The sequence below is a fragment of the Lactuca sativa genome, chromosome 3, assembly GCF_002870075.4.
Source record: "Lactuca sativa cultivar Salinas chromosome 3, Lsat_Salinas_v11, whole genome shotgun sequence".
In the NCBI taxonomy this organism is placed as follows: Eukaryota; Viridiplantae; Streptophyta; class Magnoliopsida; order Asterales; family Asteraceae; genus Lactuca; species Lactuca sativa.
The window spans coordinates 18266955-18281226 of NC_056625.2; the positions used below are offsets into that span (position 1 = coordinate 18266955).

The 14272-nt window shown below is 28.2% G+C and overlaps 1 long non-coding RNA gene across 1 annotated transcript; it reads left to right on the top strand.

Annotated features, from left to right (window-relative positions):
- Positions 1–1211: 1211 nt before the first annotated feature.
- Positions 1212–1639, top strand: LOC128132988 (uncharacterized). Its single transcript, XR_008231180.1, has 2 exons — positions 1212–1320; positions 1402–1639. It is a non-coding gene; the product is annotated as an uncharacterized LOC128132988 (long non-coding RNA).
- The last annotated feature ends 12633 nt before the right edge of the window (positions 1640–14272 follow it).

The window sequence follows — 14272 nt, forward strand, 5'->3', positions numbered from 1 at the left end:
AATCCAAAAATTCTTTTTTTAAATGTTATTTTCGGAACTTGAATTAACTAAAAAAAATATAAAAAAATAAAAAAAAATCCGTTTTTTTTTTGAAAAATACGTGAAATATTCTAAATAGAATATTTCACTGACATATTCTAAAAAATAATTTTAAAATACAAAATAAATGGAAAAATCTTAAAATTCTTTTTTTAAATATTATTTTCTGAACTTGAATTAACTAAAAAAAATTAAAAAAATTAAAAAAAATAAAAAAAAAATTCTATGTTTTTTGAAAAATACGTGAAATATTCTAAATAGAATATTACACTGTACATATTCTAAAAATAATTTTAAAATGCAAAATAAATGGAAAAATCAAAAAATTCTTTTTTTAAATATTATTTTCGGAACATGAATTAACTAAAAAAAAATAAAATAAAATAAAATAAAATAAAAATAAAAAAATGCGTCTCACGGTCTCACAAAATATAAGTGGTCTCAAATGAACCTAACCCTATATATATATATATATATATATATATATATATATATATATATATATATATATATATATATATATGAGAAATATAAATATAAAATGCATAAACCTTTTGAAACCCTAAAACCTAGAATTTATATATATATATATATATATATATATATATATATATATATATATATATATATATATATATATATAATTAAAGTTCAAATAAAAAAATAAATAGTGTGATAACGTAAAACACTACGTTTATGTTATTATTATTCTATAATGAATATTATATATGTGTATTGTTGAAATAATTCTAATATAAATATTAACGTTTGATTATTCATACATTCATTAAAATGTTATTATTCTATTATAAATTTATGTATGTGTATTTTGTAGTAAATTATAATTTTAGTTTTAACCTATGACTGTTCATTTATTCATTGCTGAATAATGACATTAAGTTTCTGATACAAAATTCATTGCAGAATAATAACATAAAAATAATGTTTTTATGTTATTATTCTGCAATGAATTAGGTTCAAATGTTTCCAACAAGTATTGTGCATGGATGCACCAATCACAATTTAGCAAATTATTAATTATTTAATTAAATATATAAGGGTAGTTATGTAATCTTTCATTTTAATTCTTTATTTAGTCTGATTGTTATCTCTTTATATTAGGCAATGATTTATGGTTGATCTACTTATCATTAATTTGATTTTCTTTATATATCCGATTGAAACGTTCCCCACACACATATCACAAATATCGATTCCATTATCTGCTCAATAATTTGTTTTGCACAATCGATGGATGTTCATACTGGAAATCGGAACTAGGTATTCATTTTTGTTCTTTGATATTTATATGTTTTTATTGTTTTTTCATATACAAATTTATCAAATCTGTTAATCTTGCAGGATAATGAAGATCAGAATCCCAGGAAAGATATGGGTAATATCAATGATCCAAACAATCTTGTGAATGATGTTGTGAAGGAAAAAAGAAGATGTAAAATATGCTTTGGATTTGGTCATGATAGCAGGAACTGTCCTTTTGGATTGAAGAAAACATATAACTACAAGAAATTCATCAAATTTGATGTTTTTAGATATTATTATGTTTGATTTGGGTTAAATAAAAGTATGTTATGATGAACTATATGCTATTATTAAGTTTCATTTCAGTATAATAAAACTATGGTTTGATGAATTCTATGTTTGTTTTCTGATATATTCATGTTTACAACTAATAAATTGTTTTTGTTTTTCTGATATATTTATGTTTCATACAATATGCTCATTCGATCAGAATGTCAAAAAAAAAGTTCATTATATTTCATACAATATGTTTGACAGTTGCATAAAATCAAAACACATAATGTCAAAAATAAAATGTGTAAACAATGAGCATAGTTTGGATTTATTTGGAGATAACACAAACACACAGTAAAGACTTTTGTTAGACATGTTGCTATATTATTCTAATAGAATGATATGCAGACAATACAATGTGCATAGTTTTATAAGCCATGTTTATACATCTTATCATCCATATTCTTACAATATTCTGATAGAATGTTTTTGGGGTAACAAACAGTGATAAGTTTTACAAGTCATATTGCTAAATTATGATGATAGAATTTTGTCGTGAATAAAATAATATGCAAATTTTTAGAATCAATGTTGATATATCATTCTGATAAAATTATTTCGTTAATAAAATGTTGTGCATATTTTTTTTAAAAGTACATAATAATATTTTAAAGTAATTAATTTAATGTACTATTGAAATGTTTTATATTTGGAATATGAATAAAGTACCCTATGAATATTTTTATCTTTAGCATGTTTTAAAAAAGAATCAAATTGGAATCATTTTTTTTATCAATGATTCCTAGTATCAAGCCTTTTAATTTTCATAGAATCTGTTTTCATCCTATTTCTTTACTATTTCAGTTTATCATTTTTTATTTTTTCAATTTCCAAAGCATAGAGAAACATTGTTGAGATTTCTTAGTTATGGGCGATCAAGTACCAGATGTCAATAATCATATTTATCAGTAACATTATTTGGCTAGTGATGATGAAAATGGAATTGAAGATTTCGATTTTCCTGATAATGATACACTATATAATGGCGAATTTCAAATAGGAGAAAGCAGTAATCCTAATTTAGGTGAGTTTTTGAATTTTTTTGTTTAATGTTTCATTGTATTTTAGGTTGTATCTTGTAAGAAACATGTTTAATAGTAGATGTTAATATTTTCATTAATGAACATACAGAGGACACAAATCATGCAGAAGATGAAAATCAGTTCGTTGATGAAGATACAGAGGTTAATATTGATTTCAGTGAAGGTAGTAAACTCAATTCAGGATATTGAAACTTTTACAGAGTAATAAAATTCTTTCAGAATAATATTTATAAAACTCTTTTAGAATACTTTTGTATTTGTTATGTTTAAATAGGACAACCACATGTTACACATGATTACGTTTCTCCTGGCGGCACCTTGTATTGGACCCCGATTGTTTCAGACGATTTCAAACCAAAAGTTACATCAAAATTTGATTCATATGGTGAAGCAGTAGCAATGTATAGAAACTATGCATTAGAATCTGGTTTTGATGTCAGTCTTGGAAGAGTCAAAAAACGAAAAACGGGATTGTTACACATAGACATCTGGTATGCAATCGGGAAGGTAATCCAAATACTAGTAAAGTAGAAACTTTGGACATTCAGCATAATAAGACTCAAAGAAGGAAAGATTTTTTTAGGAGGAATTGTAAAGCGAAAGTTGTTTTAGATATAATTCCCTGTACTCTTAAATATGTTGTGAGTGATTTTGTAGAGCAACATAATCACGAGTTGTTTAGAAAAGGTAATATGTACTTATCTCATTCAAAGAGAAAACTTGATTATTCACAGGAAATTTTCATTCAAAATTTGTCAAAATAAAATATTGGTCCTGTAAAAGCACATAGACTGTATAGTGCTCTTCAGGTCGGTCCTTCGGTTCGAGGTGGATTGGTTTCTGATTTCTAGAATGATAGGAGAAATTTGAATTGTTACATAAGTGGGAGGGACGCAAAATTCCTTGTTGACAAGATCATTGACAGGAAGAAAAATGTCCCATCATTTACTTTTGAGTATAAAGTGTTGAAAAAAAATATTGAATTCTCTATTATGGGCTGACGAAACAGCAAAGAATAACTACAATTCGTTCGGAGACGTTGTATCACTCGATGCAACATTCAGCATGAGTAAATATTTCTAACCTTTAATACTTTTACAATAAGAATTAATCTATTTTCAGTTATGTAAACTAATATTTTAGTTTTAAAATAGGTATGATATAGTTTTTGTTCCGTTCACTGGCATTGATAACCACAAAAAATGTGTAACATTTGGTGTTGGACTTTTAAGTAAAGAAGATGGAGTTTCTTATGAATGGTTGCTTAGAGCTTTTTTGAAAGCTTTTAGAAAACAACCTCAATTGGTTATATCTGATCAAGATGTAGCTTTGAAAAAAGCTATAGATAACGTTTTCCCGTTGGCACATCATAGGTTATGTATGTGGCATATAACAAAGAAGTTGCCAAATAAGGTATGCATAGAAAGACTATTATCCTTATTTTTTTGTCATGATTCTATAATGATTTACTTATATTCTACCAGAATTAATTGATTTAACTTTTTTATTTTACTCATCCTCATTAAATTTCAATTTATACAAATTTTATCAATTAAAGATGCAGCCACCAATCAAAAATTTCGAAAGCGTTTTCACTCTATAATTTGGAATTCTAAGCTGGAACCACATGACTTCGAAATGTATGGCATATGATGTTGGAGGAGTTTAAAATTACAGATAACAGTTGGATGAATACCATGTATGGTTTGCGAAGATCTTGGAACCACATGACTATCAGAATCATACACATCTAAAAGATAGCAACTTAGTTGCCCCGAATAACTTGTTATATTCACTTGTAGAATTGACCCAAAACTCATTCTTAAGATTGCTTGTTTTTGTTCTGGTGACATGCCCCTAACAGCTGCAGTGATGTTATCATGTTTCATTCTGGTTGGAAGGTTTCTTAAACCAGGTGGATATTCCTTACTTGTTTTTCTAACATTATCTTCTTGTTCCTCTTTGACGGATTCATCAATTCCCTTGTTCTTTAAATTTTTTACAATTGGAACTCTCTCATATTTTCTCTTTGACCTTATCTCTCTTTCCAAAAGTAGTACATTTAAAGGTTTAGGACTTTTCTTTTCTGGAACTGATTTATCAAAAATTTTCTTTAACCTTCTTTCTCGTTTCACGTGTTGTTCTTCTTCTTGTACTTGTTTTGCTATAACACATAATAAATATTAGAATGTATATTATAATATATTAAACACTTGGGTAAAACACATTACGTTAATTGATGTTTAAAAATATAAGATATTTTTATTATTCCAACAGAATAAAAATTTACTTTTACAACACAAATATAACATACACAAAACTATCATTATAACAAGATAAAAAAAGACAGAATAATCAATAACACACATAAATACAATTCTAACAAAATATAAAAGAAACTACCATATCATCATACATGTCATTTCGATACATAATCCACTGCACATTGAAATACTTATATTCAAACATATATTCGTATTCTATTAGAATATACTACATATAAATTCTATCAACCTACAAAAATTGTAAAATTTTCAATTTACCCCATAATTATATCTTAATAAAAACGTAATCACAAAGAGTAAACATACTAAACACATTGGTTTAATGATAACAGTATAAAAAAGAAATTCACAAATTTAAATTCTATCAGAATTTTACACATTGCAACTCAACACATATACTCCACTGAACATTGAAATACTTATACTCATACACATAGTTATATTCTTTTAGAATATATTACATGTGAAGTCTATCAATCTACAAAAAATTGTAAATTTTCCAAGTTACCCCATAATTCTAACTTAATAACAAAGAGTAAACATACTACACACATTGGTTCAATGATAACAGTATAAAAAAGAAATTCACAAATTTAAATTCTATCAGAATCTTACACATTGCAACTCAACACATACAATCCACTGAACATTGAAATACTTATACTTACACACATATTTGTATTCTATTAGAATATATTACTTATGAAGTCTATCAATCTACAAAAAATTGTAAATTTTCCAAGTTACCCCATAATTCTAACTTAATAACAAAGAGTAAACATACTACACACATTGGTTCAATGATAACAATATAAAAAAGAAATTCACAAATTCGAATTCTACCAGAATCTCACACATTTCAACTCAAGAGATATAATCCACTATCTATGGGTATACATACACTTAGGGCTGACAAAATTGTACTATGGAAAACTAACCAACATGTTACCAACCGAACCAAGAAACTTGGTAGCCAACATGTTTGGTTGGTAATATCATACCAATTGATCAATGTTGGTACGGTAATGGTACAAAAATTGGAATACTATGGTAATACCGTACCAACCAATTCATTTGATATATATATATATATATATATATATATATATATATATATATATATATATATTTCAACTGTTAATTGTATTTAGTGTTTATAGTTTTAATAACATTATATTAGTAATTTGGTCGTATTAGTCAATAGTTATTACTACGTTAAAGCATAATATTAGAACGTTACTTTAGCGTTACTTCAGTAGAATTCTTTTGTAAACTAAAAGAACTACGTAACTAATTTCTATACTACACATCAAAATCCCGATGTCTTTGCTTGTTTTTAAATCTTATAATAGAAAATTAAAAGATGTTGGTATATATCATTACCAATTTGTACCAACCAAACTTGTTGGTAGCCAAATAAATTGGTACCAAGTATACTTGGTACGGTACCTGTAGCAGTTTTTTTATATCAAGTATAGTTGGTACGGTACATGGTTTAGAGAAAAATGAATTGGTACTGTACCAATTCCACCCCTACGTACACTCATAAAAATCGTTCCATTCTAATAGAATTCAACACATGTAAAGTATATCCCATGTGTAAGAATTTTGAATGTTTTAGTTTAAGTTATTACTCATATACCACTACAAGAAAAAGGGCTTATGTGACTAAAATATCAAAGACTGATTAATCAGTCTTGGATACCATGTATCTGGGACTGATGAGTTAGTCTCAGATACTATCCAGGACTGATTTTGAGGTATGAATCATTAGAGACTGACCAAATTTATTTGAGACTAAAATTTAGTCCCTAATATGTTTGCGCCGGTTTTGGTTTGGCGGTAAACACAGTAGGGACTGAATTTCATTCTTGAATAGTCTAGCGTCAACTTTGACTTTCGAGTGAAAGTTATGTGGGACTGAATTTCAGTCCCTCATATATTTCTGATAGTTTTTATGTTGAATGGAACTTATTAGAGACTAAATGTCAGTCATTGATACCACTATAATCTTTATATATTTACCATAAAATGTGTTATTATATTTAATTTGAATTTTCACAAATAAAAAAAGATTTGACTCTTCCTTTCTAGAATCTAAAAAATTGAAAATTAACTATCATGCACCCTTCTCATTTCATCTGGCAGGAAAATGAAAACCATTCCTAAAAGAAAAAAATTAAAAAAAGCCCACTTACCCTCCCTTCCAAAATTCTTTGCTTCATAAAGAAACCTAAAATATTAGGGTTGGATGCTTCTCTTTCAGCTAACATTTATTTAATTACGATTCATACTCTCCTTTAGGGATGAGCAAAAGGACCAAACCGGCCGGAACCGGCTTCGGCCAAAATCAAGAACCGAACCGGCCCGAAGGTTCTACCGGTTCCCGGTTCCTACCGGTTCTTGTCGTGTCTTCAAATGTTGGAACCGGTCCTCAAAAAATAGCATCATACGGTTCCGGTTTTTGCCGGTTCTACCGGTTTCGGTTATTTCGGTTCCCGTTCCTACCGGTTCCCGGTTCCAAAAATCCACAAAAATAATGTCCTGGTCCCGGCTCGACCGGTTCTATCGGGTTCCGGTTCCGGTTGGTTCCCCGGTCCATATGCTTATCCTTACTTTCCTTTTTTCGGAATTTAGATGCTCTCAGACTCCATTAACGCCGCCGTCACTCTCCAATGCCCTACTGATTTCTACACTTCTACAATCGCCTTCATTCATCTTCATCACCTTTCATCTTTGTCACACCAGTCATCGCTTTAAGTTTTAATCATCCCTCTTTATTCTTCTAACATCTTCCCTTCATCTATTCATGATTTTTCCCCAAGTTTTACCATCTTGTTCATCTGATTCGAATATCATCAAGAAGGGTAAAATTGTAATCTTCTGTTATGCTTCTATAATGCCCAAATCCACGAATTCTTATGTTCTTGGTACTGACTGTCGATACATAGCAAAGGTACTAGCACCCAAAGGCTCAAAATATATTTTACTTGGACAACCCATCGCCATAATAGTAAGCTTTTTCCATAATTCCACTTTTCATTAAATTTCTTTGAATGAAATTGAAATGGTTTATAACTGTGCATTATTTTCTTTTATTCCTAGATTTATGCTCCTATTTCCAGCACAACAATGACAACAGAAGAGCATGTTATTTATATATTTTCTTGCATTGCAACAACTTGTGAAAGCAAGAGGTAGTTTATTCTTATACAGTTACATTGTTCTGTTAAGTAAATAATTACAAATCATAGTTACTCGAAAATCTTTCTTCACATATAGATGGCATGCTCTTCGTGTTCAGAAATCTTCCACTGATAAAGATTCCAACCCTTCATCCCATGATTATGTTGCATCACCATCAACCACTAAGTTTCAAGATAATCCATGAGCATTCATTGATGATGAAGAAGATGGTGAAATAGATACGGATGCCATATGTAAGGCCCTTAATGAACAACAACTTTAGCTTCAACTTTCAAAACAAAAAAAAGCATAATACTTTATCATATTCAATTGAAAACCCCGCACCTATAAGCCTAAGTAGAGCCATTGATGCATAACACTAGGTATGACTACTTTTCCAAGAAAAATGTTAATAATTTTATATTTTAGGTAAATTAAAGAATGGTTTTATTGGTAGAACATAAAATCGAAGAGAAGAAAGATGATGATGCTGATGAGAAGGAATCATGGATTAGGGAAAGTTATGAGTATGATAAAACCCTACATGCTGGAAAAACTTACCTTAAATTCAAGAAACGATTGGATATGTATCCAGAGCATTGTTTCAGGTACTTGAATATATATTAAAAGTTAAAACTACAATATGATATATTATTATAAAAATGATGAAAAAGGTGGAATTTTTTATTGTAATTGTTGAGTTTGTGTGTTTTTGTAGATACTCATATGGTGGGAAGCCACTTTTTGCAACTTCAGAAGCAAGAGATCTTGGAAAATGTTTGTTGTGTGGTGTATTAAGGCACTATGAAATGCAGCTTATTCCTCCATTGTTATATTTTCTACAGAAAGCATCAAATAATCACTTACTGGAAAATTAGGATTGGGCGGGTATAATTATGTATACTTGTTCTAAGGTAAGTTTCTACAATTTTCTTCACAAATGTGCATAGAAAAGGGATATTAAAAAAGGTTAAAACCAAGAATAGGGATAAATAAATGTAAGCTTGTTGTTATTTCATACATTGTATTATTTTTGGTGAAAGGACGTGCACCTCCGTTGAAGCAAGAATGTGATAGGTGGGTTGGGGCTGAAGAGGTCGTGGTGATACAAACGGAGTAGAAGTCAACATTTATTTTGACCATACCAAATCGTATAGTGAGATTTTACTTTTTCTTTTGGCATTTTTAATTTGTTAGCTGATGATTTGTCTTTTTTTTGGTATTATTTTTGTTGATCTGAAATTGTTGAATTTTTAGTTTTTCAAGACATTTGTGTTTCTAATATTGAGAATATTCTTGTTATACAAGTTAAATTTTAATTTAAGTAATGATATTGTGTTTTACCATTTATTATTTTATATTCCATTAAAACTGGGGGGACTAATATGATAATAGTGGGGCATTGAGGGAAAAAAATTAGAGACTGAGCATGATAGTATCAAAGACTAATATTGAGTTCTTGAAAGATAATATTAGAGACTCATATGACATAAAACAAAGATTTCATTGGAACATATTGGAGACTAAATAATATATTATATAAGACTGATATTCAGTACCTAAAAAGTAGAATCATGGACTGATATGATATCAAATCGGGGATTTGAAGAAAACAAATTAGAGATCGAATGAGATATTGTCAAAGACTGATTTTCCATCTTTGTTACCTTGATGTATCAATGACTGATTTTCAGTCCCAAATACATACCAAATCGACTATCCAGGACTAGGTTTCAGGGACTAGCTAAATCAATCCCCGATTCTTATCAAAGACTGGTTATTAACTATCAGAGACTAATTTTGTCAGTCCCTAATACCCTTTTTCTTGTAGTGTACAAACTTCGATTCCAATAGAATCTAAAATCATTATACCCTGCTACTTACCTCCTTATTTACAGAAATTTTGTTTATAATTGTATCTCATACAAGAACATGATTTATTCTAATAGAATAACAAACATCTACATGTTTATAAAAACCGACCATTCTAGCAGAACAACACCTAAAACTATTTCATTCTACCAGAAATTACACAACAATCACACATTCTTTTTGCAAAACACGAATCATACATGCATAAATTATTCTAAATATACTTCTTACACTATAATACATCTTCAAAATCAATAAACATCAGATAAAACAAAAAATTCTTACCTTTAGGTTCCGCAACGAAATCATCACCGTCATCTTCAAGATTCAATGTCGTCTCTACTGTGTTCTTGAACTTCGACTTGAATGAAGTCGAACATGTACTCCTTATTCTTCCAGAATAAAGTTCACAGAAGCCCCCAAATGTCGGTTCCGTCTTCTAGGGTTTAATGTCGATATTTATATCAAAAACCTTCCACGAATCTTCTGATTCTAAATATTGAATACATAAAATCAGAATATGTGTCAGTCTCTAAAAGCATTGGGTGTTTGATTTTGATAGTATGTGAGATATTTGGGATTATCGGTGGATCAATTCCATAATTATCGACGGTTTCCTATTAAACCGATGAGGCAAAGTACCATAGTACCCTTCCGTGCCCACTCATTTACTGAAATCCTATTAATTTCTTTTTCTATTTAATATTAAAGAAAACTATTTTTTTAATTTACCACAAATGATTGGCCTAGAATCCATAACACAAGCACACAATACTTAACAAAAACAATATAACCTAACCCTATATATATATATATATATATATATATATATATATATATATATATATATATATATATATATATATGAATAGAAAATGCATAAACCTTTTGAAACCCTAAAAGCTAGAAATCAATAGAAATATATAGAAAAAAATACTTTGAGATATCTATATTTTTTTTTGATTTTACATGGCTAAAAATCGCAACTTTTAATACAAATTTGTTGAGAAAAAAATTGAATTTTTTTTATTAAAATAAATTAACTTTTTTTTTTCAATGATTTTGAATAAAAAGTTATGATTTTTACGTTTGTAAAGTAAAAAAAAAGATTAGATATTTCAAATTGTTTTTTATAAATTTCTAGGATTTCTAGGTTTATTTATTTATTTATTTATTTTTATGCATTTTCTATTGATTTTTCCTTTATATATATATATATATATATATATATATATATATATATATATATATATATATATATATATATATATACACATTAGTGCATAATAATATGTTTTTATACAAAAACTAATATTAGTGAGTAAATGTATATAAAAAAATAAGGTTAATGACTAAGGGAGTGTTTGAGATTATTTATTTAAAAAAATTCATGTTTATTTGTAAAAAGTGTTTATTAGCATTTCCGGTGTCAAATTAGAATTTAAAAAAAAAATATATGGATTACTTTATCTAGTATCAAAACGCAATAAGTTGATAAGTTGTTTTGTAGTGTTTGACGGTTTTACTTTTAGATGTAAAATGACTAATCAGGATTATATATATATATATATATATATATATATATATATATATATATATATATATATATATATATATATATATATATATATATAATTACAATAGGGTTAATATGATAAATTGGTTTAAATAAGTCATAAGTTATTTTAGAGAGGTTAGAACTCAATAACTTATCAAAAACTTCTTATTTGAGTAAATCTAAATACTTTTAATTTTAATATATTTTAACATTAGGTGTCAAACTCATATATTACATAGGTTTATTTTAAAAAAAAACTAATATAAAATTCTAAACATTTGAAAAGTATGAATTTATAAGAAAAGTGAGAAAATATTGAATTATAAAAATTAAAGTGTCTTTTTTTCTCTTTTAAATTTAAACAAATAATTTTGATAAATAATTAAAAAAAATAATGAGTATTTAATTTGGTAATTTTGAAATTAAAAAGAAAGTTCATTAATGAAATTGATATGCATTTATTATTGAATATAAATAGTATCTACAATTTAATAAAATGAAAAAACCATAAAATGATATGTGAAATAAAAATTAATTTAAAATAACAATATGACAAAATAAATAAGAATATGACATGTAGCAAAAAGATATTTATTTATTAAGGATGATTAAACACTTTAAATAAACAATCACAAACATCCCCTAAATATATACAATGAAACATATATATAACAGTCTGCTATGGTAATATTTTTGTTGAACAAAGTAAAAATAATTTAATGGCAAAATATGTATATAAAAATCTTTTGTGACTAAACTTTTTTAAAGTGATTAATTCATTAGAAAGATATAAACATAAGGTAAAATAATATTTATAATAAGTGTGCACACATATTTATATAAAACACCAATTAAATAATATGCTACACAAAAGCATGTTTTTAAATATTGTTTAATAAACTGCTGGCCTTTACTATAATGATTTATAATTTCTATCGTCAAACTTTAGACCAAAATGCATGATAAAACCCGCCACTTTCTAAAAATGAGGCATTCAAATCGTTGAAGGCGGTAGTCTATGACCTTTAAGTTGTCTCCATTTGACTACCCTTACCATATTTAGTTGATGATTTTGTATCTGTCAAAATTGAAAAAATCATTTTATCCTTTTGATTTAGTCGTGGATTTCATCTTAGCGGTGTTATGAACACACCCAAATTGAAACTTTCATCAAATGAAATTAGTTTCATGTTCGATCGTTACACAAGCATGTGTGTAACACTTTCGCAATTAATGATATTAATTTGTGTATTTTTATTTCATGTTTGTCCTTTATCTTAAGGAGTTTACCGACTATCCTATAGGTAGTAATTTTGATTTATCAAATCACATTTGATACAAAGCATTTTTATAGTTTCCTTCCAATAAGCAATTAAGCAATACTTAGAGCATGCCTTACCAAACTCGTGGACAATTTTTTTTATATCTCATGTCAAAACATTTTGTCGTGGTTCAACATGTTTTAATACATCTTTTTGAGAACTAGTTACAACATTTGTTTTCATTATTGATTCTTGAACAATTTCAAATTAATAAGCCTCCAATTGATCTATGGATATCTATTTTTTTAAAGGAAAAAAAGATTGCATCATTAGGCAACATAATCTTGTTCTTAGCATTATCTAAAACTAGTAGACAATTTGACTCTAATTTGGGTTCAAGTTATCAAATAAAATGTAAGTTTTTCAAAACATGGATTCACGTATACAGGTAACCATAAGTTATTTTTCAGAATAAATGTTAAAACATTCTTGTTGGTATAAGGGTATAGAACTTTATTATATACTCCTTGGTATAATTCCCAAAATTCTATGTAACACATTGTGGTCGATTCACTTCATGGTTGGTCTAAACATTTTTAGTGTAGCACCTTGTGTCGATCCGTTTCATAATTTGGGGCCGTGACCCGATGATTAATTATCATAAGGCTTTGGGCCTTGGAAAAAGAGAGGTTTAGACCCATTTGGTTGTGAATAATGTAGATTGTGGGTACCGAGAGTTCGGCTTGTGCTTTGGAGCCCAAGGGTATAATGGTAAAAGTGATGGTTCGGGCCCTTCATGAATTAATGATTTTAGTTAGAGATGTTTTAAGTCAAAAGTATTTAGATAGGGTTGTAAATCTCCTCATTACCTTTCCATGGATATAAAGATCATCGAAAACGGAGTTGGGAAGCAAAAGTTATGGTCATCGGAAGATAGATTGGTTGGGGGATTGACGAGTACACTGGGCGTACAAGGGATGTACGATGGGCGTACTTGGATGGAGTAATCGTGAAGGCTCATTCACATATACTAGGCATACCAGATGTACGTTGGGCGTACACGACTTAATCTCAAACCCTAATTGAGAGATCTTGGACCCTATTTAAAGGCCTTAACTAATTCTCAAACCATCTTATCTTCAGCCTCCATCCCATTTAACCCTAAGTTCGAAACCCTAGCCTATCTTATGTGAATTTCAAGTCTTGGTGAGATTTTTGGTGTGCTTTGGAGAAGAAAGAGATATTGTAAGAAGCATTGATTGGCTTGGAACTTATGGATCCAAGCTCTAATCATCTTCATCAACTTCTAGAAGGTATAAAGCTTCTAACTTGATGAATCTAGGTGTTAGATCTAGTCCAAGGCTTGTTTTGGGTTTATTATGGTCCCTTGAGTCATCCTTGTGAGTATAAGATACTCTAGGAGCTTAGAAT